We start from the raw sequence: 26,777 nt of genomic DNA, 5'->3' as shown, positions 1-26,777 counted from the left end.
TTACTGCCTCCGGCCTCTTATGTTCGCTCTCATGTGAGTCTAGATTGTCCAATCCGACGCGAAACTGATTGTTAATTGTAACGATCGGGGCTTCCTAATGACGACGGAACGCTCAAATTCCCTCGAGATTCAATACATCGGCGTTCAGCCGATTTGTCTCCAAGGGTCTATTGCTGCCTCGGGCACCGTATGGTCGTTCCCCTGTGAGTCAAAATTATAGAATCCGACGCAAAACTGATAGCTAAATGTAATGCTCAGGGCCTCTTAATGACGATGGAACACTCAAATTGCGTCGAGAGTAAATACACCTTCCTCCAGCCGACTTGTCTCCATGGGGATATTGCTGCCTCGGGCTCCATGTGGTCCGTCTACTGTGAGTCTAGATTTTCGAATCCGACACGAAACTGATAGTTAATTGTAAGGTTCAGGGCCTCCTAATGACGATGGAACACTGAAATTGCGTCGAGATTCAATCCATCGGCCTCCAGCGGACTTCTTTCCAAGGGGATATTGCTGCCTCGGACTCCATGTGGTCCGTCTCCTGTGAGTCTAGATTTTCGAATCCGACGCGAAACTGATAGTTAATTGTAAGGTTCAGGGCCTCCAAATGACGATGGAGCACTCAAATTGCGTCGCGATTCAATACATCGTCCTCCATCGGACTGGTCTCCAAGGGTCAATAGCTGCCACGGGCACCTAGTGATCGTTCTGCTGCGAGTCTAGGTTTTCGAACCCGACGCAAAACTGATTGTTAATTGTAACGTTCCGGGCAAGCTAATGACGATGGAACACTCAAATTGAGTCGAGATTCAATACATCGACCTCCAGCCGACTTGTCTCCAAGGGTCTATTGCTGCCTCGGGCACCTTATGGTCGTTCTCCTGTGAGTCTAGATTTTCGAATTCGACGCAAAAATGATAGTTAATTGTAACGTTTAGGGCCTCCTAATGCCGATGGAACACTCAAATTGCGTCGAGATTCAATACATCTTTCTCAAGACGACTTCTCTACAAGGGGATATTGCTGCCTCGGGCTCCATGTGGTCCGTCTCTTGTGAGTCTAGATTTTCGAATCCAACGCGAAACTGATAGTTAATTGTAAGGTTCAAGGCCTCCTAATGCCGATGGAACACTCAAATTGCGTCGAGATTCAATACATCGGCCTCCAGCCGTCTTGTCTCCAAGGGTCTATTGCTGCCTCGGGCACCTTATGGTAGTTCTCCTGTGAGTCTAGATTTTCGAATCCGACGCAAAAATGATAGTTAATTGTAACGTTCAGGGCCTTGTAATGGCGATGGAGCACTCAAATTGCGTCGAGATTCAATACATCGGCCTCCAGCCGACTTGTCTCCAAGGGTCTGTTGCTGCCTCGGGCACCTTATGGTCGTCCTCCTGTGAGTTTACATGATCGAATCCGACGCAAAAATGATAGTTAATTGTAACGTTTAGGCCCTCCTAATGACGATGGAACACTCAAATTGCGTCGAGATTCAATTCATCGGCCTCCAGCCGACTTGTCTCCAAAGGGATATTGCTGTCTCGGGCACAATATGATCCTTCTCCTGTGAGTCTAGATTTTCGAATCCGACGCAAAAATGATAGTGAATTGTAACGTTCAGCACCTCCTAATGACGATAGAAGACTCAAATTGCGTCGAGATTCAATACATCGGCCTCCACCCGATTTGTCACCAAGGGGATATTGCTGCCTCGGGCACCGAATGGTCTTTCTCTTGTAAGTCTAGATTTTCGAATCCGACGCAAAAATGATAGTTCATTGTAACGTTCAGGGCCTCCTAATGACGATGGAACACTCAAATTGCGTCGCGATTCAATACATCGTCCTCCAGCCGACTTGTCTCCAAGGGTCTAATGCTGCCTCGGGCACCGAATGGTCTTTCTCTTGTAAGTCTAGATTTTCGAATTCGACGCAAAAATGATAGTTCATTGTAACGTTCAGGGCCTCCTAATGACGATGGAACTCCCAAATTGCGTCGAGATTCAATACATCGTCCTCCAGCCGACTTGTCTCCAAGGGTCTATTGCTGCCTCGGGCACCTTATGGTCGTTCTTCCGTGAGTCTAGATTTTCGAATCCGACGCAAAAATGATAGTTAATTGTAACGTTCAGGGCCTTCTAATGACGATGGAACACTCAAATTGCGTCGAGATTCAATACATCGGCCTCCAGCCGACTTGTCTCCAAGGGGATATCGCTGCCTCGGGCACCACATGGTCCGTCTCCGGTGATTCTACGTTTTCGAATCCGACGCAAAACTCATAGTTAATTGTAACGTTCAGGGCCTCCTATTGGCGATGGAACACTCAAATTGCGTCGAGATTCAATACATCGACCTCCAGCCGACTTGTCTCCAAGGGTCTATTGCTGCCTCGGGCACCTTATGGTCGTTCTCCTGAGAGTTTAGATTATCGAATCCCACGCAAAAATGATAGTTAATTGTAACGTTTAGGTCCTTCTAATGACGATGGGACACTCAAATTGCGTCGAGATTCAATACATCGTCCTCCAGCCGACTTGTCTCCATGGGGATATTACTGCCTCCGGCCTCTTATGTTCGCTCTCATGTGAGTCTAGATTGTCCAATCCGACGCGAAACTGATTGTTAATTGTAACGTTCGGGGCTTCCTAATGACGATGGAACATTCAAATTGCCTCGAGATTCAATACATCGGCATTCAGCCGATTTGTCTCCAAGGGTCTATTGCTGCCTCGGGCACCGTATGGTCGTTCCCCTGTGAGTCAAAATTATAGAATCCGACGCAAAACTGATAGTTAAATGTAATGCTCAGGGCCTCTTAATGACGATGGAACACTGAAATTGCGTCGAGAGTCAATACACCTTCCTCCAGCCGACTTGTCTACAAGGGGATATTGCTGCCTCGGGCTCCATGTGGTCCGTCTACTGTGAATCTAGATTTTCGAATCCGACACGAAACTGATAGTTAATTGTAAGGTTCAGAGCCTCCTAATGACGATGGAACACTGAAATTGCGTCGAGGTTCAATACATCGTCCTCCAGCTGATTTGCCTCCAAGGGGATATTGCTGCCTCGGGCACCAAATGGTCCGTCTCCTATGAGTCTGGATTTTTGAATCCGACGCGAAACTGATAGTTAATTGTAAGGTTCAGGGCCTCCAAATGACGATGGAGCACTCAAATTGCGTCGCGATTCAATACATCGTCCGCCAGCGGACTGGTCTCCAAGGGTCAATAGCTGCCACGGGCACCTTGTGATCGTTCTCCTGCGAGTCTAGATTTTCGAACCCGACGCAAAACTGATTGTTAATTGTAACGTTCAGGGCCACCTAATGACGATGGAACACTCAAATTGAGTCGAGATTCAATACATCGACCTCCAACCGACTTGTCTCCAAGGGTCTAACGCTGCCTCGGGCACCTTATGGTCGTTCTCCTGTGAGTCTAGATTTTCATATCCGACGCAAAAATGATAGTTAATTGTAACGTTCAGGGCCTCCTAATGCCGATGGAACACTCAAATTGCGTCGAGATTCAATACATCTTCCTCCAGCCGACTTGTCTACAAGGGGATATTGCTGCCTCGGGCTCCATGTGGTCCGTCACCTGTGAGTCTAGATTTTCGAATCCAACGCGAAACTGATAGTTAATTGTAAGGTTCAAGGCCTCCTAATGACGATGGAACACTCACATTGCGTCGAGATTCAATACATCGGCCTCCAGCCCACTTTCTCCAAGGGTCTATTGCTGCCTCGGGCACCTGATAGTTAATTGTAACGTTTAAGGCCTCCTAATGCCGATGGAACACTCAAATTGCGTCGAGATTCAATACATCGGCCTCCAGCCGACTTGTCTCCAAGGGTCTGTTGCTGCCTCGTGCACCTAATGGTCATTCTCCTGTGAGTTTAGATTTTCGAATCCGACGCGAAACTGATAGTTAATTGTAACGTTCAGGGACTCCTAAAGACGATGGAACACTCAAATTGCGTCGATATTCAATACATCGGCCTCCAGTCGATTTGTCTCCAAGGGGTATATTGCTGTCTCGAACACCGTATGAACTTCTCCTGTGAGTAGATTTTCGAATCCGAAGCTAAAATGATTGTTAATTGTAACGTTCAGGGCCTCCTAATGCCGATGGAACACTCAAATTGCGTCGAGATTCAATACATCTGCCACCAGCCGACTTGTCTCCAAGGGTCTGTTGCTGCCTCGGGCACCTTATGGTCGTTCTCCTGTGAGTCTAGATTTTCGAATCCGACGCAAAAATGATAGTTAATTGTAACGTTCAGGGCCTTGTAATGACGATGGAACACTCAAATTGCGTCGAGAGTCAATACATCGACCTCCAGTCGACTTGAATCCAAGTTGATATTGCAGTCTCGTGCACCATATGATCCTTCTCCTGTTAATAGATTTTCGAATCCGACGCTAAAATGATAGTTAACTGTAACGTTCAGGGCCTCCTAATGCCGATGGAACACTCAAATTGCGTCGAGATTCAATACATCGGCCTCCAGCCGACTTGCCTCCAAGGGTCTATTGCTGCCTCGGGCACCTTATGGTAGTTCTCCTGTGAGTCTAGATTTTCGAATCCGACGCAAAAATGATAGTTAATTGTAACGTTCAGGGCCTTGTAATGACGATGGAACACTCAAATTGCGTCGAGATTCAATACATCGGCCTCCAGCCGACTTGTCTCCAAGGGTCTGTTGCTGCCTCGGGCACCTTATGGTCCTTCTCCTGTGAGTTTAGATTATCGAATCCGACGCAAAAATGATAGTTAATTGTAACGTTTAGGCCCTCCTAATGACGATGGAACACTCAAATTGCGTCGAGATTCAATTCATCGGCCTCCAGCCGACTTGTCTCCAAAGGGATATTGCTGCCTCGGGCACCAAATGGTCCGTCTGCTGTGAGTCTAGATTTTCGAATCCGACGAAAAACTGATAGTTAATTATAACATTCAGGGCCTCCTAATGACGATGGAACACTCAAATTGCGTCGCGATCCAATACATCGTCATCCAGCCGACTTGTTTCCAAGGGTCTAATGCTGCCTCGGGCACCGAATGGTCTTTCTCTTGTAAGTCTAGATTTTCGAATCCGACGCAAAAATGATAGTTAATTGTGACGTTCAGGGCCTCCTAATGACGATGGAACTCTCAAATTGCGTCGAGATTCAATACATCGTCCTCCAGCCGACTTGTCTCCAAGGGTCTATTGCTGCCTCGGGCACCTTATGGTCGTTCTCCCGTGAGCCTAGATTTTTGAATCCGACGCAAAAATGATAGTTAATTGTAACGTTCGGGGCCATCTAATGACGATGGAACACTCAAATTGCGTCGAGATTCAATACATCGGCCTCCAGCCGACTTGTCTCCAAGGGGATATCGCTGCCTCGGGCACCACATGGTCCGTCTCCGGTGATTCTACGTTTTCGAATCCGACGCAAAACTCATAGTTAATTGTAACGTTCAGGGCCTCCTATTGGCGATGGAACATTCAAATTGCGTCGAGATTCAATACATCGACATCCAGCCGACTTGTCTCCAAGGGTCTATTGCTGCCTCGGGCACCTTATGGTCCTTCTCCTGTGAGTCTAGATTTTCGAATCCGACGCAAAATGGATAGTTAATTGTAACGTTCAGGGCCTTGTAATGAAGATGGAACACTCAAATTGCGTCGAGATTCAATTCATCGGCCTCCAGCCGACGTGTCTCCAAGTGTCTGTTGCTGCCTCGGGCACCTTATGGTCGTTCTCCTGTGAGTTTAGATTGTCGAATCCGACGCAAAAATGATAGTTAATTGTAACGTTTAGGGCCTCCTAATGATGATGGAACACTCAAATTGCGTCGAGATTCAATATATCGGCCTCCAGCCGACTTGTCTCCAAGGGTCTGTTGCTGCCTCGGGCACCTTAAGGTCTTTCTCCTGTGAGTTTAGATTATGGAATCCGACGCTAAAATGATAGTTAATTGTAACGTTCGGGGCTTCTTAATGACGATGGAACACTCAAATTGCCTCGAGATTCAATACATCGGCATTCAGCCGATTTGTCTCCTAGGGTCTATTGCTGCCTCGGGCACCGTATGGTCGTTCCCCTGTGAGTCAAAATTATAGAATCCGACGCAAAACTGATAGTTAAATGTAATGCTCAGGGCCTCTTAATGACGATGGAACACTGAAATTGCGTCGAGAGTCAATACACCCTCCTCCAGCCGACTTGTCTACAAGGGGATACTGCTGCCTCGGGCTCCATGTGGTCCGTCTACTGTGAGTCTAGATTTACGAATCCGACGCGAAACTGATAGTTAATTGTAAGGTTCAGGGCCTCCTAATGACGATGGAACACTGAAATTGCGTCGAGATTCAATCCATCGGAGTCCAGCGGACTTCTCTCCAAGGGGATATTGCTGCCTCGGGCTCCATGTGGTCCGTCTCCTGTGAGTCTAGATTTTCGAATCCGACGCGAAACTGATAGTTAATTGTAAGGTTCAGGGCCTCCAAATGACGATGGAGCACTCAAATTGCGTCGCGATTCAATACATCGTCCTCCATCGGACTGGTCTCCAAGGGTCAATAGCTGCCACGGGCACCTTGTGATCGTTCTGTTGCGAGTCTGAGTTTTCGAACCCGACGCAAAACTGATTGTTAATTGTAACGTTCAGGGCAAGCTAATGACGATGGAACACTCAAATTGAGTCGAGATTCAATACATCGACCTCCAGCCGACTTGTCTCCAAGGGTCTATTGCTGCCTCGGGCACCTTATGGTCGTTCTCCTGTGAGTCTAGATTTTCGAATCCGACTCAAAAATGATAGTTAATTGTAACGTTTAGGGCCTCCTAATGCCGATGGAACACTCAAATTGCGTCGAGATTCAATACATCTTCCTCCAGCCGACTTCTCTACAAGGGGATATTGCTGCCTCGGGCTCCATGTGGTCCGTCTCCTGTGAGTCTAGATTTTCGAATCCAACGCGAAACTGATAGTTAATTGTAAGGTTCAAGGCCTCCTAATGCCGATGGAACACTCAAATTGCGTCGAGATTCAATACATCGGCCTCCAGCCGACTTGTCTCCAAGGGTCTATTGCTGCCTCGGGCACCTTATGGTAGTTCTCCTGTGAGTCTAGATTTTCGAATCCGACGCAAAAATGATAGTTAATTGTAACGTTCAGGGCCTTGTAATGACGATGGAGCACTCAAATTGCGTCGAGATTCAATACATCGGCCTCCAGCCGACTTGTCTCCAAGGGTTTGTTGCTGCCTCGGGCACCTTATGGTCGTTCTCCTGTGAGTTTAGATTATCGAATCCGACGTAAAAATGATAGTTAATTGTAACGTTTAGGCCCTCCTAATGACGATGGAACACTCAAATTGCGTCGAGATTCAATTCATCGGCCTCCAGCCGACTTGTCTCCAAAGGGATATTGCTGTCTCGGGCACAATATGATCCTTCTCCTGTGAGTCTAGATTTTCGAATCCGACGCAAAAATGATAGTGAATTGTAACGTTCAGCGCCTCCTAATGACGATAGAAGACTCAAATTGCGTCGAGATTCAATACATCGACCTCCAGCAGATTTGTCACCAAGGGGATATTGCTGCCTCGGGCACCGAATGGTCTTTCTCTTGTAAGTCTAGATTTTCGAATCCGACGCAAAAATGATAGTTCATTGTAACGTTCAGGGCCTCCTAATGACGATGGAACACTCAAATTGCGTCGCGATTAAATACATCGTCCTCCAGCCGACTTGTTTCCAAGGGTCTAATGCTGCCTCGGGCACCGAATGGTCTTTCTCTTGTAAGTCTAGATTTTCGAATCCGACGCAAAAATGATAGTTCATTGTAACGTTCAGGGCCTTCTAATGACGATGGAACTCTCAAATTGCGTCGAGATTCGATACATCGTCCTCCAGCCGACTTGTCTCCAAGGGTCTATTGCTGTCTCGGGCACCTTATGGTCGTTCTTCCGTGAGTCTAGATTTTCGAATCCGACGCAAAAATGATAGTTAATTGTAACGTTCAGGGCCTTCTAATGACGATGGAACACTCAAATTGCGTCGAGATTCAATACATCGGCCTCCAGCCGACTTGTCTCCAAGGGGATATCGCTGCCTCGGGCACCACATGGTCCGTCTCCGGTGATTCTACGTTTTCGAATCCGACGCAAAACTCATAGTTAATTGTAACGTTCAGGGCCTCCTATTGGCGATGGAACACTCAAATTGCGTCGAGATTCAATACATCGACCTCCAGCCGACTTGTCTCCAAGGGTCTATTGCTGCCTCGGGCACCTTATGGTCGTTCTCCTGAGTGTTTAGATTATCGAATCCGACGCAAAAATGATAGTTAATTGTAACGTTTAGGTCCTCCTAATGACGATGGGACACTCAAACTGCGTCGAGATTCAATACATCGTCCTCCAGCCGACTTGTCTCCATGGGGATATTACTGCCTCCGGCCTCTTATGTTCGCTCTCATGTGAGTCTAGATTGTCCAATCCGACGCGAAACTGATTGTTAATTGTAACGATCGGGGCTTCCTAATGACGACGGAACGCTCAAATTCCCTCGAGATTCAATACATCGGCGTTCAGCCGATTTGTCTCCAAGGGTCTATTGCTGCCTCGGGCACCGTATGGTCGTTCCCCTGTGAGTCAAAATTATAGAATCCGACGCAAAACTGATAGCTAAATGTAATGCTCAGGGCCTCTTAATGACGATGGAACACTCAAATTGCGTCGAGAGTAAATACACCTTCCTCCAGCCGACTTGTCTCCATGGGGATATTGCTGCCTCGGGCTCCATGTGGTCCGTCTACTGTGAGTCTAGATTTTCGAATCCGACACGAAACTGATAGTTAATTGTAAGGTTCAGGGCCTCCTAATGACGATGGAACACTGAAATTGCGTCGAGATTCAATCCATCGGCCTCCAGCGGACTTCTTTCCAAGGGGATATTGCTGCCTCGGACTCCATGTGGTCCGTCTCCTGTGAGTCTAGATTTTCGAATCCGACGCGAAACTGATAGTTAATTGTAAGGTTCAGGGCCTCCAAATGACGATGGAGCACTCAAATTGCGTCGCGATTCAATACATCGTCCTCCATCGGACTGGTCTCCAAGGGTCAATAGCTGCCACGGGCACCTAGTGATCGTTCTGCTGCGAGTCTAGGTTTTCGAACCCGACGCAAAACTGATTGTTAATTGTAACGTTCCGGGCAAGCTAATGACGATGGAACACTCAAATTGAGTCGAGATTCAATACATCGACCTCCAGCCGACTTGTCTCCAAGGGTCTATTGCTGCCTCGGGCACCTTATGGTCGTTCTCCTGTGAGTCTAGATTTTAGAATTCGACGCAAAAATGATAGTTAATTGTAACGTTTAGGGCCTCCTAATGCCGATGGAACACTCAAATTGCGTCGAGATTCAATACATCTTTCTCAAGACGACTTCTCTACAAGGGGATATTGCTGCCTCGGGCTCCATGTGGTCCGTCTCTTGTGAGTCTAGATTTTCGAATCCAACGCGAAACTGATAGTTAATTGTAAGGTTCAAGGCCTCCTAATGCCGATGGAACACTCAAATTGCGTCGAGATTCAATACATCGGCCTCCAGCCGTCTTGTCTCCAAGGGTCTATTGCTGCCTCGGGCACCTTATGGTAGTTCTCCTGTGAGTCTAGATTTTCGAATCCGACGCAAAAATGATAGTTAATTGTAACGTTCAGGGCCTTGTAATGACGATGGAGCACTCAAATTGCGTCGAGATTCAATACATCGGCCTCCAGCCGACTTGTCTCCAAGGGTCTGTTGCTGCCTCGGGCACCTTATGGTCGTCCTCCTGTGAGTTTACATGATCGAATCCGACGCAAAAATGATAGTTAATTGTAACGTTTAGGCCCTCCTAATGACGATGGAACACTCAAATTGCGTCGAGATTCAATTCATCGGCCTCCAGCCGACTTGTCTCCAAAGGGATATTGCTGTCTCGGGCACAATATGATCCTTCTCCTGTGAGTCTAGATTTTCGAATCCGACGCAAAAATGATAGTGAATTGTAACGTTCAGCACCTCCTAATGACGATAGAAGACTCAAATTGCGTCGAGATTCAATACATCGGCCTCCACCCGATTTGTCACCAAGGGGATATTGCTGCCTCGGGCACCGAATGGTCTTTCTCTTGTAAGTCTAGATTTTCGAATCCGACGCAAAAATGATAGTTCATTGTAACGTTCAGGGCCTCCTAATGACGATGGAACACTCAAATTGCGTCGCGATTCAATACATCGTCCTCCAGCCGACTTGTCTCCAAGGGTCTAATGCTGCCTCGGGCACCGAATGGTCTTTCTCTTGTAAGTCTAGATTTTCGAATTCGACGCAAAAATGATAGTTCATTGTAACGTTCAGGGCCTCCTAATGACGATGGAACTCCCAAATTGCGTCGAGATTCAATACATCGTCCTCCAGCCGACTTGTCTCCAAGGGTCTATTGCTGCCTCGGGCACCTTATGGTCGTTCTTCCGTGAGTCTAGATTTTCGAATCCGACGCAAAAATGATAGTTAATTGTAACGTTCAGGGCCTTCTAATGACGATGGAACACTCAAATTGCGTCGAGATTCAATACATCGGCCTCCAGCCGACTTGTCTCCAAGGGGATATCGCTGCCTCGGGCACCACATGGTCCGTCTCCGGTGATTCTACGTTTTCGAATCCGACGCAAAACTCATAGTTAATTGTAACGTTCAGGGCCTCCTATTGGCGATGGAACACTCAAATTGCGTCGAGATTCAATACATCGACCTCCAGCCGACTTGTCTCCAAGGGTCTATTGCTGCCTCGGGCACCTTATGGTCGTTCTCCTGAGAGTTTAGATTATCGAATCCCACGCAAAAATGATAGTTAATTGTAACGTTTAGGTCCTTCTAATGACGATGGGACACTCAAATTGCGTCGAGATTCAATACATCGTCCTCCAGCCGACTTGTCTCCATGGGGATATTACTGCCTCCGGCCTCTTATGTTCGCTCTCATGTGAGTCTAGATTGTCCAATCCGACGCGAAACTGATTGTTAATTGTAACGTTCGGGGCTTCCTAATGACAACGGAACGCTCAAATTCCCTCGAGATTCAATACATCGGCATTCAGCCGATTTGTCTCCAAGGGTCTATTGCTGCCTCGGGCACCGTATGGTCGTTCCCCTGTGAGTCAAAATTATAGAATCCGACGCAAAACTGATAGCTAAATGTAATGCTCAGGGCCTCTTAATGACGATGGAACACTCAAATTGCGTCGAGAGTAAATACACCTTCCTCCAGCCGACTTGTCTCCAAGGGGATATTGCTGCCTCGGGCTCCATGTGGTCCGTCTACTGTGAGTCTAGATTTTCGAATCCGACGCGAAACTGATAGTTAATTGTAAGGTTCAGGGCCTCCTAATGACGATGGAACACTGAAATTGCGTCGAGATTCAATCCATCGGCCTCTAGCGGACTTCTCTCCAAGGGGATATTGCTGCCTCGGGCTCCATGTGGTCCGTCTCCTGTGAGTCTAGATTTTCGAATCCGACGCGAAACTGATAGTTAATTGTAAGGTTCAGGGCCTCCAAATGACGATGGAGCACTCAAATTGCGTCGCAATTCAATACATCGTCCTCCATCGGACTGGTCTCCAAGGGTCAATAGCTGCCACGGGCACCTAGTGATCGTTCTGCTGCGAGTCTAGGTTTTCGAACCCGACGCATAACTGATTGTTAATTGTAACGTTCAGGGCAAGCTAATGACGATGGAACACTCTAATTGAGTCGAGATTCAATACATCGACCTCCAGCCGACTTGTCTCCAAGGGTCTATTGCTGCCTCGGGCACCTTATGGTCGTTCTCCTGTGAGTCTAGATTTTCGAATTCGACGCAAAAATGATAGTTAATTGTAACGTTTAGGGCCTCCTAATGCCGATGGAACACTCAAATTGCGTCGAGATTCAATACATCTTCCTCCAGACGACTTCTCTACAAGGAGATATTGCTGCCTCGGGCTCCATGTGGTCCGTCTCTTGTGAGTCTAGATTTTCGAATCCAACGCGAAACTGATAGTTAATTGTAAGGTTCAAGGCCTCCTAATGCCGATGGAACACTCAAATTGCGTCGAGATTCAATACATCGGCCTCCAGCCGACTTGTCTCCAAGGGTCTATTGCTGCCTCGGGCACCTTATGGTAGTTCTCCTGTGAGTCTAGATTTTCGAATCCGACGCAAAAATGATAGTTAATTGTAACGTTCAGGGCCTTGTAATGACGATGGGGCACTCAAATTGCGTCGAGATTCAATACATCGGCCTCCAGCCGACTTGTCTCCAAGGGTCTGTTGCTGCCTCGGGCACCTTATGGTCGTTCTCCTGTGAGTTTAGATTATCGAATCCGACGCAAAAATGATAGTTAATTGTAGCGTTTAGGCCCTCCTAATGACGATGGAACACTCAAATTGCGTCGAGATTCAATTCATCGGCCTCCAGCCGACTTGTCTCCAAAGGGATATTGCTGTCTCGGGCACAATATGATCCTTCTCCTGTGAGTCTAGATTTTTGAATCCGACGCAAAAATGATAGTGAATTGTAACGTTCAGCGCCTCCTAATGACGATAGAAGACTCAAATTGCGTCGAGATTCAATACATCGACCTCCAGCCGATTTGTCACCAAGGGGATATTGCTGCCTCGGGCACCGAATGGTCTTTCTCTTGTAAGTCTAGATTTTCGAATCCGACGCAAAAATGATAGTTCATTGTAACGTTCAGGGCCTTATAATGACGATGGAACACTCAAATTGCGTCGCGATTCAATACATCGTCCTCCAGCCGACTTGTTTCCAAGGGTCTAATGCTGCCTCGGGCACCGAATGGTCCCTCTCTTGTAAGTCTAGATTTTCGAATCCGACGCAAAAATGATAGTTCATAGTAACGTTCAGGGCCTCCTAATGACGATGGAACTCTCAAATTGCGTCGAGATTCAATACATCGTCCTCCAGCCGACTTGTCTCCAAGGGTCTATTGCTGCCTCGGGCACCTTATGGTCGTTCTTCCGTGAGTCTAGATTTTCGAATCCGACGCAAAAATGATAGTGAATTGTAACGTTCAGGGCCTTCTAATGACGATGGAACACTCAAATTGCGTCGAGATTCAATACATCGGCCTCCAGCCGACTTGTCTCCAAGGGTCTATTGCTGCCTCGGGCACCTTATGGTAGTTCTCCTGTGGGTCTAGATTTTCGAATCCGACGCAAAAATGATAGTTAATTGTAACGTTCAGGGCCTTGTAATGACGATGGAACACTGAAATTGCGTCGAGATTCAATCCATCGGCCTCCAGCGGACTCCTCTCCAAGGGGATATTGCTGCCTCGGGCTCCATGTGGTCCGTCTCCTGTGAGTCTAGATTTTCGAATCCGACGCGAAACTGATAGTTAATTGTAAGGTTCAGGGCCTCCAAATGACGATGGAGCACTCAAATTGCGTCGCAATTCAATACATCGTCCTCCATCGGACTGGTCTCCAAGGGTCAATAGCTGCCACGGGCACCTAGTGATCGTTCTGCTGCGAGTCTAGGTTTTCGAACCCGACGCATAACTGATTGTTAATTGTAACGTTCAGGGCAAGCTAATGACGATGGAACACTCAAATTGAGTCGAGATTCAATACATCGACCTCCAGCCGACTTGTCTCCAAGGGTCTATTGCTGCCTCGGGCACCTTATGGTCGTTCTCCTGTGAGTCTAGATTTTCGAATTCGACGCAAAAATGATAGTTAATTGTAACGTTTAGGGCCTCCTAATGCCGATGGAACACTCAAATTGCGTCGAGATTCAATACATCTTCCTCCAGACGACTTCTCTACAAGGGGATATTGCTGCCTCGGGCTCCATGTGGTCCGTCTCTTGTGAGTCTAGATTTTCGAATCCAACGCGAAACTGATAGTTAATTGTAAGGTTCAAGGCCTCCTAATGCCGATGGAACACTCAAATTGCGTCGAGATTCAATACATCGGCCTCCAGCCGACTTGTCTCCAAGGGTCTATTGCTGCCTCGGGCACCTTATGGTAGTTCTCCTGTGAGTCTAGATTTTCGAATCCGACGCAAAAATGATAGTTAATTGTAACGTTCAGGGCCTTGTAATGATGATGGAGCACTCAAATTGCGTCGAGATTCAATACATCGGCCTCCAGCCGACTTGTCTCCAAGGGTCTGTTGCTGCCTCGGGCACCTTATGGTCGTTCTCCTGTGAGTTTAGATTATCGAATCCGACGCAAAAATGATAGTTAATTGTAACGTTTAGGCCCTCCTAATGACGATGGAACACTCAAATTGCGTCGAGATTCAATTCATCGGCCTCCAGCCGACTTGTCTCCAAAGGGATATTGCTGTCTCGGGCACAATATGATCCTTCTCCTGTGAGTCTAGATTTTCGAATCCGACGCAAAAATGATAGTGAATTGTAACGTTCACCGCCTCTTAATGACGATAGAAGACTCAAATTGCGTCGAGATTCAATACATCGACCTCCAGCCGATTTGTCACCAAGGGGATATTGCTGCCTCGGGCACCGAATGGTCTTTCTCTTGTAAGTCTAGATTTTCGAATCCGACGCAAAAATGATAGTTCATTGTAACGTTCAGGGCCTCCTAATGACGATGGAACACTCAAATTGCGTCGCGATTCAATACATCGTCCTCCAGCCGACTTGTTTCCAAGGGTCTAATGCTGCCTCGGGCACCGAATGGTCTTTCTCTTGTAAGTCTAGATTTTCGAATCCGACGCAAAAATGATAGTTCATTGTAACGTTCAGGGCCTCCTAATGACGATGGAACTCTCAAATTGCGTCGAGATTCAATACATCGTCCTCCAGCCGACTTGTCTCCAAGGGTCTATTGCTGCCTCGGGCACCTTATGGTCGTTCTTCCGTGAGTCTAGATTTTCGAATTCGACGCAAAAATGATAGTTAATTGTAACGTTCAGGGCCTTCTAATGACGATGGAACACTCAAATTGCGTCGAGATTCAATACATCGGCCTCCAGCCGACTTGTCTCCAAGGGGATATCGATGCCTCGGGTACCACATGGTCCGTCTCCGGTGATTCTACGTTTTCGAATCCGACGCAAAACTCATAGTTAATTGTAACGTACAGGGCCTCCTATTGGCGATGGAACACTCAAATTGCGTCGAGATTCAATACATCGACCTCCAGCCGACTTGTCTCCAAGGGTCTATTGCTGCCTCGGGCACCTTATGGTCGTTCTCCTGAGAGTTTAGATTATCGAATCCGACGCAAAAATGATAGTTAATTGTAACGTTCAGGGCCTTCTAATGACGATGGGACACTCAAATTGCGTCGAGATTCTATACATCGTCCTCCAGCCGACTTGTCTCCATGGGGATATTACTGCCTCCGGCCTCTTATGTTCGCTCTCATGTGAGTCTAGATTGTCCAATCCGACGCGAAACTAATTGTTAATTGTAACGTTCGGGGCTTCCTAATGACGACGGAACGCTCAAAGTCCCTCGAGATTCAATACATCGGCATTCAGCCGATTTGTCTCCAAGGGTCTATTGCTTCCTCGGGCACCGTATGGTCGTTCCCCTGTGAGTCAAAATTATAGAATCCGACGCAAAACTGATAGCTAAATGTAATGCTCAGGGCCTCTTAATGACGATGGAACACTCAAATTGTGTCGAGAGTAAATACACCTTCCTCCAGCCGACTTGTCTACAAGGGGATATTGCTGCCTCGGGCTCCATGTGGTCCGTCTACTGTGAGTCTAGATTTTCGAATCCGACGCGAAACTGATAGTTAATTGTAAGGTTCAGGGCCTCCTAATGACGATGGAACACTCAAATTGCGTCGAGATTCAATCCATCGGCCTCCAGCGGACTTCTCTCCAAGGGGATATTGCTGCCTCGGGCTCCATGTGGTCCGTCTCCTGTGAGTCTAGATTTTCGAATCCGACCAGAAACTGATAGTTAATTGTAAGGTTCAGGGCCTCCAAATGACGATGGAGCACTCAAATTGCGTCGCGATTCAATACATCGTCCTCCATCGGACTGGTCTCCAAGGGTCAATAGCTGCCACGGGCACCTTGTGATCGTTCTGCTGCGAGTCTAGGTTTTCGAACCCGACGCAAAACTGATTGTTAATTGTAACGTTCAGGGCCACCTAATGACGATGGAACACACAAATTCAGTCGAGATTCAATACATCGACCTCCAGCCGACTTGTCTCCAAGGGTCTATTGCTGCCTCGGGCACCTTATGGTCGTTCTTTTGTGAGTCTAGATTTTCGAATCCGACGCAAAAATGATAGTTAATTGTAACTTTCAGGGCCTCCTAATGCCGATGGAACACTCAAACTGCGTCGAGATTCAATACATCTTCCTCCAGCCGACTTGTCTACAAGGGGATATTGCTGCCTCGGGCTCCATGTGGTCCGTCTCCTGTGAGTCTAGATTTTCGAATCCGACGCGAAACTAATAGTTAATTGTAAGGTTGAGGGCCTCCTAATGACGATGGAACACTCAAATTGCGTCGAGATTCAATACATCGGCCTCCAGCCGACTTGTCTCCAAGGGTCTGTTGCTGCCTCGGGCACCTTATGGTCGTTCTCCTGTGACTTTAGATTTTCGAATCCGACGCGAAACTGATAGTTAATTGTAACTTTCAGGGACTCCTAAAGACGATGGAACACTCAAATTGAGTCGAGATTCAATACATCGACCTCCAGCCGACTTGTCTCCAAGCGGATATTGCTGCCTCGGGCTCCATGTGGTCCGTCTCCTGTGAGTCTAGATTTTCGAATCCGACGCGAAACTGATAGTTAATTGTAACGTTCAGGGCCTCCTAATTACGATGGAACACTCAAATTGCGTCGCGATCCAATACATCGTCCTCCAGCCGACTTGTCGCCAAGGGTCTGATGCTGCCTCGGGCACCTTATGGTCGTTCTCTTGTAAAACTAGATTTTCGAATCCGACGCAAAACTGATAGTTCATTATAACGTTCAGGGCGACCTGATGACGATGGTACACTCAAATTGCGTCGATATTCAATACATCGGCCTCCAGTCGATTTGTCTCCAAGGGGTATATTGCTGTCTCGAGCACCGTATGAATTTCTCCTGTGAGTAGATTTTCGAATCCGACGCTAAAGTGATTGTTAATTGTAACGTTTAGGGCCTCCTAATGACGATCTGACACTCAAATTGCGTCGAGATTCAATACATCGTCCTCTTGCCGACTTGTCTCCATTGGGATATTACTGCCTCCGGCCTCTTATGTTCGCTCTCATGTGAGTCTAGATTTTCGAATCCGACGCGAAACTGATTGTTAATTGTAACGTTCAGGGCTTCCTAATGACGATGGAACACTCAAATTGCCTCGAGATTCAATACATCGGCCTCCAGCCGACTTGTCTCCTATGGTCTGTTGCTGCCTCGGGCACCTTATGGTCTTTCTCCTGTAAGTCTAGATTTTCGAATCCGACGATAAAATGATAGTTAATTGTAACGTTCAGGGCCTCCTAATGACGATGGAACACTCAAATTGCTACGAGATTCAATACAACGCCCTCCAGCTGATTTGTCTCCAAGGGGATATTGCTGCCTCGGGCACCAAATGGTCCGTCTCCTGTGAGTCTGGATTTTTGAATCCGACGCGAAACTGATAGTTAATAGTAAGGTTCAAGGCCTCCAAATGACGATGGAGTACTCAAATTGCGTCGAGATTCAATACATCGGCCTCCAGCCGACTTGTCTCCAAGGATCTGTTGCTGCGTCGGGCACCTTATGGTCTTCCTCCTGTGAGTCTAGATTTTTGAATCCGACGATAAAATGATAGTTAATTGTAACGTTCAGGGCCTTGTAATGACGATGGAACACTCAAATTGCGTCGAGATTCAATACATCGGCCTCCAGCAGACTTGTCTCCAAGAGGATATTGCTGTCTCGGGCACCATATGATCCTTCTCCTGTGAGTCTAGATTTTCGAATCCGACGCAAAAATGATAGTTAATTGTAACGTTCAGGGTCTTCTAATGACGATGGAACACTCAAATTGCGTCGAGATTCAATACATCGGCCTGCAGCCGACTTGTCTCCAAGGATCTGTTGCTGCGTCGGGCACCTTATGGTCGTTCTCCTGTGAGTTTAGATTATCGAATCCGACGCAAAAATGATAGTTAATTGTAACGTTTAGGGCCTCCTAATGACGATGGAACACTCAAATTGCGTCGTGATTCAATACATCTTCCTCTAGCCGACTTGTCCCCTATGGTCTGTTGCTGCCTCGGGCACCTTATGGTCGTCCTCCTGTGAGTCTAGATTTTCGAATCCGACGATAAAATGATAGTTAATTGTAACGTTCAGGGCCTCCTAATGACGATGGAACTCTCAAATTGCGTCGAGATTCAATACATCGTCCTCCAGCCGACTTATCTCCAAGGGTCTATTGTTGCCTCTGGCACTTTATGGTCCTCTCCTGTGAGTCTAGAGTTTCGAATCCGACGCAAAAATGATAGTTATTTGTAACGTTCAGGGCCTTCTAATGACGATGGAACACTCAAATTGCGTCGAGATTCAATACATCGGCCTCCAGCCGACTTGTCTCCAAGGGGATATCGCTGCCTCGGGCACCACATGGTCCGTCTCCGTTGATTCTACGTTTTCGAATCCGACGCAAAACTCATAGTTAATTGTAACGTTCAGGGCCTCCTAATGACGATGGAGCACTCAAATTGCGTCGCGATTCAATACATCGTCCTCCAGCCGACTTGTCTCCAAGGGTCTATTGCTGCCTCGGGCACGTTATGGTCGTTCTCCTGTGAGTCTAGATTTTCGAATCCGACGCAAAAATGATAGTTAATTGTAACGTTCAGGGCCTTGTAATGACGATGGAACACTCAAATTGCGTCGAGATTCAATACATCGGCCTCCAGCCGACTTGTCTCCAAGGGTCTGTTGCTGCCTCGGGCACCTTATGGTCGTTCTCCTGTGAGTTTAGATTATCGAATCCGACGCAAAAATGATAGTTAATTGTAACGTATAGGGCGTCCTAATGACGATGGAACACTCAAATTGCGTCGAGATTCAATACATCGGCCTCCAGCCGACTTGTCTCCTAGGGTCTTTTGCTGCCTCGGGTACCTTATGGTCGTTCTCCTGTGAGTCTAGATTTTCCTATCCGACGCAAAAATGATAGTTAATTGTAACGTTCAGGGCCTCCTAATGCCGATGGAACACACAAATTGCGTCGAGATTCTATACATCGGCCTCCAGCCGACTTGTCTCCAAGGGTCTGTTGCTGCCTCGGGCACCTTATGGTCGTTCTCCTGTGAGTTTTGATTTTCGAATCCGACGCGAAACTGATAGTTAATTGTAACGTTCAGGGACTCCTAAAGCCGATGGAACACTCAAATTGCGTCGATATTTAATACATCGGCCTCCAGTCGATTTGTCTCCAAGGGGTATACTGCTGTCTCGAGCACCGTATGAACTTCTCCTGTGAGTAGATTTTCGAATCCGACGCTAAAATGATTGTTAATTGTAACGTTCAGGGCCACCTAATGACGATGGAACACTCAAATTGCGTCAAGAATCAATACATCGGATTCCAGGAGACTTGTCTCCAAGGGTCTATTGCTGCCTCGGGCACCTTATGGTCGTTCTCCTGTGAGTCTAGATTTTCGAATCCGACGCATAAATGATAGTTAATTGTAACGTTCAGGGACTCCTAATGACGATGGATCACTCAAATTGCTTCGAGAGTCAATACATCGACCTCCAGTCGACTTGTATCCAAGGGGATATTGCAGTATCGTGCACAATATGATCCGTCTCCTGTTAGTAGATTTTCGAATCCGACGCTAAAATGATAGTTAACTAACGTTCAGGGCCTCCTAATGCCGATGGAACACTCAAATTGCGTCGAGATTTAATACATCGGCCTCCAGCCGACTCTTCTCCAAGGGGATATCGCTGCCTCGGGCACCACATGGTCCGTCTCCGGTGATTCTACGTTTCCGAATCCGACGCAAAACTCATAGTTAATTTAACGTTCAGGGCCTCCTAATGACGATGGAGCACACAAATTGAGTCGAGATTCAATACACCGACCTCCAGCCGACTTGTCTCCAAGGGTCTATTGCTGCCTCGGGCACCTTATGGTCGTTCTCCTGTGAGTCTAGATTTTCGAATGCGACGCAAAAATGATCGTTAATTGTAACGTTCAGGGCCTCCTAATGCCGATGGAACACTCAAATTGTGTCGAGATTCAATACATCGGCCTCCAGCCGACTTGTCTCCAAGGGTCTGTTGCTGCCTCGGGCACGTTATGGTCGTTCTCCTGTGAGTTTTGATTTTGGAATCCGACGCGAAACTGATAGTTAGTGGTAACGTTCAGGGACTCCTAAAGACGATGGAACACTCAAATTGCGTCGATATTCAATACATCGGCCTCCAGTCGCTTTGTCTCCAAGGGGTATATTGTTGTCTCGAGCACCGTATGAACTTCTCCTGTGAGTAGATTTTCGAATCAGACGCTAAAATGATTGTTAATTGTAACTTTCAGGGCCTCCTAATGCCGATGGAACACTCAAATTGCGTCGAGATTCAATACATCGGCCTCCATCCGACTTGTCTCCAAGGGTCTATTGCTGCCTCGGGCACCTTATGGTCGTTCTCCTGTGAGTCTAGATTTTCGAATCCGACGCATAAATGATAGTTAATTGAAACGTTCAGGTCCTCCTAATGCCGATGGAACACTCAAATTGCGTCGAGATTCAATACATCGGCCTCCAGCCGACTTGTCTCCAAGGGGATATCGCTGCCTCGGGCACCACATGGTCCGTCTCCGGTGATTCTACGTTTTCGAATCCGACGCAAAACTCATGGTTAATTGTAACGTTCAGGGCCTCCTAATGACGATGGAACACTCAAATTGCATCGAGATTCAATACATCGGCCTCCAGCGTACTTGTCTCCTAGGGGATATTGCTGTCTCGGGCACCATATGATAATTCTCCTATTAGTAGATTATTGAATCCGACGCTAAAATGATAGTTAACTGTAACGTTCAGGGCCTCCTAATGCCGATGGAACACTCAAATTGCGTCGAGATTCAATACATCGGCCTCCAGCCGACTTGTCTCCAAGGGTCTATTGCTGCCTCGGGCTCCTTATGGTCGTTCTCCTGTGAGTCTAGGTTTTCGAATCCGACGCAAAAACGATAGTTAATTGTAACGTTCAGGGCCTTGTAACGACGATTGAACACTCAAATTGCGTCGAGATTCAATACATCGGTCTCCAGCCGACTTGTCTCCAAGGGTCTATTGCTGCCTCGGGCACCTTATGGTCGTTCTCCTGTGAGTCTAGATTTTCGAATCCGACGCAAAAATGATAGTTAATTGCAACGTTCAGGGCCTCCTATTGGCGATGGAACACTCAAATAGCGTCGAGATTCAATACATCGGCCTCCAGCCGACTTGTCTCCTATGGACTGTTGCTGCCTCGGGCACCTTATGGTCGTTCTCCTGTGAGTCTAGATTTTCGAATCCGACGCAAAAATGATAGTTAATTGTAACGTTTAGGGCCTGCTAATGACGATGGAACACTCAAATTGCGTCGAGATTCAATACATCGGCCTCCAGCCGACTTGTCTCCAAGGGGATATCGCTGCCTCGGGCACCACATGGTCCGTCTCCGGTGATTCTACGTTTTCGAATCCGACGCAAAACTCATGGTTAATTGTAACGTTCAGGGCCTCCTAATGACGATGGAACACTCTAATTGCATCGAGATTCAATACATCGGCCTTCAGCGGACCTGTCTCCAAGGGGATATTGCTGTCTCGGGCACCATATGATAATTCTCCTGTTAGTAGATTATTGAATCCGACGCTAAAATGATAGTTAATTGTAACGTTCAGGGCCTCCTAATGCCGATGGAACTCTCAAATTGCGTCGAGATTCAATACATCGTCCTCCAGCCGACTTGTCTCCAAGAGTCTATTGCTGCCTCGGGCACCTTATGGTCGTCCTCCTGTGAGTCTAGATTTTCGAATCCGACGCATAAATGATAGTTAATTGTAACGTTCAGGGACACCTAAAGACGATGGAACACTCAAATTGCGTCGAGAGTCAATACATCGACCTCCAGTCGACTTGTATCCAAGGGGATATTGCAGTTTCGTGCACCATATGATCCTTCTCCTGTTAGTAGATTTTCGAATCCGACGCTAAAATGATAGTTAACTGTAACGTTCAGGGCCTCCTAATGCCGATGGAACACTCAAATTGCGTCGAGATTCAATACATCGGCCTCCAGCCGACTTGTCTCCAAGGGTCTATTGCTGCCTCGGGCACCTAATGGTCGTTCTCTTGTAAGTCTAGATTTTCGAATCCGACGCAAAAATGATAGTTAATTGTAACTATCACGGCCTCCTAATGCCGATGGAACACTCAAATTGCGTCCAGATTCAATACATCGCCCTCCAGCCGACTTGTCTCCAAGGGGATATCGCTGCCTCGGGCACCACATGGTCCGTCTCCGGTGATTCTACGTTTTCGAATCCGACGCAAAACTCATAGTTAATTGTAACGTTCAGGGCCTCCTAATGACGATGGAACATTCAAATTGCGTCGAGATTCAATACATCGGCCTCTAGCGGACTTGTCTCCAAGGGGATATTGCTGTCTCGGGCACCATATGATAATTCTCCTGTTAGTAGATTTTCGAATCCGACGCTAAAATGATAGTTAACTGTAACGTTCAGGGCCTCCTAATACCGATGGAACACTCAAATTGCGTCGAGATTCAATACATCGGCCTCCAGCCGACTTGTCCCCAAGGGTCTGTTGCTGCCTCGGGCACCTTATGATCGTTCTCCTGTGAGTATAGATTATCGAATCCGACGCAAGAATGATAGTTAATTGTAACGTTTAGGGCCTGCTAATGACGATGGAACACTCAAATTGCGTCGAGATTCAATACATCGGCCTCCAGCCGACTTGTCTCCAAGGGTCTGTTGCTGCCTCGGTCACCTTATGGTCGTTCTCCCATGAGTTTAGATTATCGAATCCGACGCAAAAATTATAGTTAATTGTAACGTTTAGAGCCTCCTAATGACGATGAAACACTCAAATTGCGTTGAGATTCAATACATCGGCCTCCAGCCGACTTGTCTCCAAGGGTCTGTTGCTGCCTCGGGCACCTTATGGTCGTTCTCCTGTGAGTTTAGATTATCGAATCCGACGCAAAAATGATAGTTAATTGTAACGTTCAGGGCCTCCTAATGACGATGGGACACTCAAATTGCGTCGAGATTCAATACATCGTCCTCCAGCCGTCTTGTCTCCATGGGGATATTACTGCATCCGGCCTCTTATGTTCGCTCTCATGTGAGTCTAGATTTTCGAATCCGACGCGAAACTGATTGTTAATTGTAACGTTCAGGGCCTCCTAATGCCGATTGAACTCTCAAATTGCGTCGAGATTCAACACATCGTCCTCCAGCCGACTTGTCTCCAAGAGTCTATTGCTGCCTCGGGCACCTTATGGTCGTTCTCCTGTGAGTCTAGATTTTCGAATCCGACGCATAAATGATAGTTAATTGTAACGTTCAGGGACACCTAAAGACGATGGAACACTCAAATTGCGTCGAGAGTCAATACATCGACCTCCAATCGACTTGTATCCAAGGGGATATTGCAGTCTCGTGCACCATATGATCCTTCTCCTGTTAGTAGATTTTCGAATCCGACGCTAAAATGATAGTTAACTGTAACGTTCAGGGCCTCCTAATGCCAATGGAACACTCAAATTGCGTCGAGATCCAATACATCGGCCTCCAGCCGACTTGTCTCCAAGGGGATATCGCTGCCTCGGGCACCACATGGTCCGTCTCCGGTGATTCTACGTTTTCGAATCCGACGCAAAACTCATAGTCAATTGTAACGTTCAGGGCCTCCTAATGACGATGGAACACTCAAATTGCGTCGAGATTCAATACATCGGCATTCAGATGATTTTTCTCCAAGGGTCTATTGCTGCCTCGGGCACCGTATGGTCGTTCCCCTGTGAGTCAACATTTTAGAATCCGAAACAAAACTGGTAGTTAAATGTAATGCTCAGGGCCTCTTAATGACGATGGAACACTCAAATTGCGTCGAGAGTCAATACATCTTCCTCCAGCCGACTTGTCTCCAAGGGGATATCGCTGCCTCGGTCACCACATGGTCCGTCTCCGGTGATTCTACATTTTCGAATCCGACGCAAAACTCATAGTTAATTGTAACGTTCAGGGCCTCCTAATGACGATGGAGCACACAAATTGAGTCGAGATTCAATACATCGGCCTCCAGCCGACTTGGCTCCAAGGGTCTGTTGCTGCCTCGGGCACCTTATGGTCGTTCTCCTGTGAGTTTAGATTATCGAATCCGACGCAAAAATGATAGTTAATTGTAACGTTTAGGGCCTCCTAATGACGATGGGACACTCAAATTGCGTCGAGATTCAATACATCGTCCTCCAGCCGACTTGTCTCCATGGGGATATTACTGCATCCGGCCTCTTATGTTCGCTCTCATTTGAGTCTAGATTTTCGAATCCGACGCGAAACTGATTGTTAATTGTAACGTTCAGGGCCTCCAAATGCCGATGGAACTCTCAAATTGCGTCGAGATTCAACACATCGTCCTCCAGCCGACTTGTCTCCAAGGGTCTATTGCTGCCTCGAGCACCTTATGGTCGTTCTCTTGTAAGTCTAGATTTTCGAATCCGACGCAAAAATGATAGTTAATTGTAACGATCACGGCCTCCTAATGACGATGGAACACTCAAATTGCGGCCTCCAGCAAACTTGTCTCCAAGGGTCTATTGCTGCCTCGGGCTCCATGTGGTCCGTCTCCTGTGAGTCTAGATTTTCGAATCCGACGCAAAAATGATAGTTAATTGTAACGTTCAGGGCCTCCTAATGACGATGGAACACTCAAATTGCGTCGAGATTTAATACATCGGCCTCCAGACGACTTGTCTCCAAGGGTCTGTTGCTGCCACAGGCACCTTATGGTCATTCTCCTGTGAGTTTAGATTTTCGAATCCGACGCGAAACTGATAGTTAATTGTAAGGTTCAGGGCCTCCTAATGACGATGGAACACTCAAATTGCGTCGAGATTCAATACATCGGCCTCCAGCGGACTTTTCTCCAAGGGGATATTGCTGTCTCGGGCACCATATGATCCTTGTCCTGTGAGTCTAGATTTTCGAATCCGACGCAAATATGATAGTGAATAGTAACGTTAAGCGCCTCCTGATGACGATAGAACTCTCAAATTTCGTCGAGATTCAATACATCGTCCTCCAGCTGATTTGCCTCCAAGGGGATATTGCTGCCTCGGGCACCTTATGTTCGTTCTCCTGTGAGTCTAGATTTTCGAATCCGACGCAATAATGATAGTTAATTGTAACGTTCAGGGCCTCCAAATGGCGATGGAGCACTCAAATTGCGTCGCGATTCAATACATCGTCCTCCAGCGGACTGGTCTCCAAGGGTCTAATGCTGCCTCGGGCACCTTATGGTCGTTCTCTTGTAAGTCTAGATTTTCGAATCCGACGCAAAAATGATAGTTTATTGTAACGTTCGGGGCATCCTAATGACGATGGAACTCTCAAATTGCGTCGAGATTCAATACATCGGCCTCCAGCCGACTTGTCTCCAATGGTCTAATGCTGCCTCGGGCACCTTATGGTCGTTCTCCTGTGAGTGTAGATTTTCGAATCCGACGCTAAATTGATAGTTAATTGTAACGTTCAGGGCCTTGTAATGACGATGGAACACTCAAATTGCATCGAGAGTCAATACATCTTCCTCCAGCCGACTTGTCTACAAGGGGATATTGCTGCCTCGGGCTCCATGTGGTCCGTCTCCTGTGAGTCTAGATTTTCGAATCCCACGCGAAACTGATAGTTAATTATAAGGATCAGGGCCTCCTAAAGACGATGGAACACTCAAATTGCGTCGAGATTCAATACATCGGCCTCCAGCGGACTTGCCTCCAAGGGGATATTGCTGTCTCGGGCACCATATGATCAATCTCCTGTGAGTCTAGATTTTCGAATCCGACGCAAAAATGATAGTGAATAGTAACGTTCAGCGCCTCCTGATGACGATAGAACTCTCAAATTGCTTCGAGATTCAATACATCGTCCTCCAGCTGATTAGTCTCCAAGAGGATATTGCTGCCTCGGGCACCAAATGGTCCGTCTCCTGTGAGTCTGGATTTTTGAATCCGACGCGAAACTGATAGATAATTGTAACGTTCAGGGCCTCCTAATGACGATGGAACACTCAAATTGCGTCGAGATTCAATACATCGGCCTCCAGCCGAATTGTCTCCAAGGGGATATTGCTGTCTCGGGCACAATATGATCCTACTCCTGTGAGTTTAGATTTTCGAATCCGACGCAAAAATGATAGTGAATTGTAACGTTCAGCGCCTCCTAATGACGAAAGAACACTCAAATTGCGTCGAGATTCACTACATCGTCCTCCAGTCGACTTGTCTCCAAGGGGATATCGTTGCCTCGGGCACCACATGGTCCGTCTCCGGTGATCCTACGTTTTCGAATCCGACGCAAAACTCATAGTTAATTCAAACGTTCTGGGCCTCTTAATGACGATGGAACACTCAAAATGCGTCGAGATTCAATACATCGGCCTCCAGCGGACTTGTCTCCAAGGGGATATTGCTGTCTC

This window comes from Schistocerca serialis, unplaced genomic scaffold, assembly GCF_023864345.2.
Source record: "Schistocerca serialis cubense isolate TAMUIC-IGC-003099 unplaced genomic scaffold, iqSchSeri2.2 HiC_scaffold_1393, whole genome shotgun sequence".
Taxonomy (NCBI): domain Eukaryota; kingdom Metazoa; phylum Arthropoda; class Insecta; order Orthoptera; family Acrididae; genus Schistocerca; species Schistocerca serialis.
This window is presented reverse-complemented; position numbering follows the sequence as displayed.